Raw genomic sequence first — 2374 nt, forward strand, 5'->3', positions numbered from 1 at the left:
TGTATGAATATCGCCTTGAGAAATACTCCACAAGGTTTCAATTAAAATAACACGCAATTGTATTGCGTTTATATTGCAATTAGTATGGTTAAACAAAAATGATTATTAGACTTATTAAGCGATGCAGATCTTTAATAATAATAATAATAATAGATTTTAAATAAATCAATTACATTATATTACTAATGCACATGTATCATCCTACGCAATCGCATCGCAACATGCACTTGGATGATTTCACTTTGCATCTCGACAAAGGATGAACGATGTGGTAAATGCGTACTGTAATTGTATGCAAAGCGATGCGCAGCCCGTTGCGTTGCCAATAGCAACTGAGCAAACATCTACACCTGTGATTCCCAAAGTGTTTCCGGTGGACTCCGTGAAACCCAGGGTATAATATTTCAAAATTCAGTAGAAGTAGAAGGGTCAAATGGTTCATCCAATTTTTTACATATTAAGCTTCAATTTAAAATCTATCAGAATACGAAACAACACAATAACTAGGGCCACAGTAAATATTTTAAATGTTAATCTTACCGATTTTTTCGGCGCCTGTTTCAACCCACAACTATAGAAACTGTGCCAGTCAAATAATAGGTATAGGAAGCACTTCATCTGAACATATATATTTTTATCTTTATTATCCGTTATTCTATCTGTTATCTATTTAAAACCTGTTAACGTGTGATTTTCCCTAATAATAAATCAAAGGTTGGATAATGTCCACTGTCAAAATAAATGGTTGAAGCAATAGAAAGTACACACAATTCCTCCTTTAGGAGGAAACTTCAGTAAAGATGTTTCCTTAAAGCTTAGTCAAAATCATACAGTATTCAAATTGTTTATGTGCTCTCGATGCGATGGGCATATTTCTATTAATAAGGCAAATAGTGATTACATCCGAGATCAATAACATTTAGTACAAAGATTTTTATATTACGTTGCCTAGACAACCGATCGACTATCGATAGTATTACGCAAAGTGAATATGCGATGCACCGCGCGCCGCGACCTCGTGCGGGCGTCAGGGCCGCGCGACTTCCTGCTCAGTGCACTTTTCATACGCGCCCGATAACGCTTTACTCAGATAACTATGTTATTGTTCTATAGGTTTACGAGTGTTTAGTATCACTAGTTTATGCGTGTTTTGCTGCGTTTTATTTCATTTATGTATTAATAAATGTGTCTACTACTCAATGGTCGTAGTTGCCTGGCTCTGAGTAGTTATGTTCAAGTATTATATTTATTTTCTTAATGTTTTGGAGGGATAACTCTTTAGATTTTTACATTGTCATTGGTTTGACTCGTGTGTTCACCTCGAAAGTGTCTTAAAATTAGATAATAATTTAGAAAAGAATTGTTATGTGATCGCTTGCTGCTCTTTATGTATCATGTGTTTGACACGTGCTTCTTCCAGATTGCTCATCTCTCGTCACCAAACTTGGACATGACCAAACATATACGAAACTTGAACTTACCATATTTGTACACGACCTACAACTTCCGGTTTGGAAGGTTAAATTCGATTACAGATAAGGCTTAATTTTGTGCAAAAGTATCCAGAAAAGATAGCAGAAATGACGTCACAGTGGCCAATAGTTCAAATTAATTGTCTGTGTAGTGAAAGAAAATCATAATAAATTCAACCACAGCCACAACGCCGAGGACTACACTAAATAGAGAAACACCATCAGAGATAGAAAGCGTCAGCTAGTAGTATATTTTAATTAGGAAATTTACTTGAATATTATTATTTCTACTGCTTTCTTTACCGGGGTAATTTCAACCGTCTCCGGGTCATCGCAGCTATCGCTATCGTTTATTCTTATTGTCGGTCACTGTACTTATTTTGGCAATTTTAATTCATTATCTTTTAGCACAGTTACATTGTTTATTTTACTTAATATGTCTTAACTTCTGTATTTATCTCGAATACTGTACTCAAATATTTTCACTGACTGAAGCCAGTGACTATTATGATTTCACCAATAATTCTTCGATAAATTTTTGTAATCAAACAGTAAGTAAACAAAAAAAAATTGTAGCCATAACTGGTTTATACCAGTTTGATAAAAGTAAACAAAACATACTAGGAGTACATAATAATATGCTTATCATAACTATAACCGTTTTGTCTAGGATCAACGTTCATATCTAGACAAGGAAGTTAATGAAAGACCTTCAGTTGTCTAGTTCCTACTAGCAGCAGTATTTTTAAACTTTTAATTGTGTTTTCATACTAAAATATTGCGTTTACAATTCGCGATATCCGAAATGCAGTTAAAGTTATTAACAAGGACATGCGGAAGTGTTGAAAACATTTTGCATGCAATTTAGGAATTACGATAATGAAAAATACTACGACCGTGAA

At 34.2% G+C, this 2374-nt stretch overlaps 1 protein-coding gene and 1 long non-coding RNA gene across 2 annotated transcripts in view; one reads left to right on the forward strand and one right to left on the reverse strand.

Annotated features, from left to right (window-relative positions):
• LOC106108137 overlaps positions 1 to 2374 on the reverse strand; it is a 24426-nt gene that overhangs the window by 11838 nt on the left and 10214 nt on the right. The gene's annotated exons all lie outside the window — the stretch shown is intronic.
• Positions 1 to 2374, forward strand: part of LOC106108136 (U7 snRNA-associated Sm-like protein LSm11) — a 24050-nt gene that overhangs the window by 9394 nt on the left and 12282 nt on the right. The gene's annotated exons all lie outside the window — the stretch shown is intronic.

Source organism: Papilio polytes, unplaced genomic scaffold, assembly GCF_000836215.1.
Source record: "Papilio polytes unplaced genomic scaffold, Ppol_1.0 DF821845.1, whole genome shotgun sequence".
NCBI classification, from domain to species: domain Eukaryota; kingdom Metazoa; phylum Arthropoda; class Insecta; order Lepidoptera; family Papilionidae; genus Papilio; species Papilio polytes.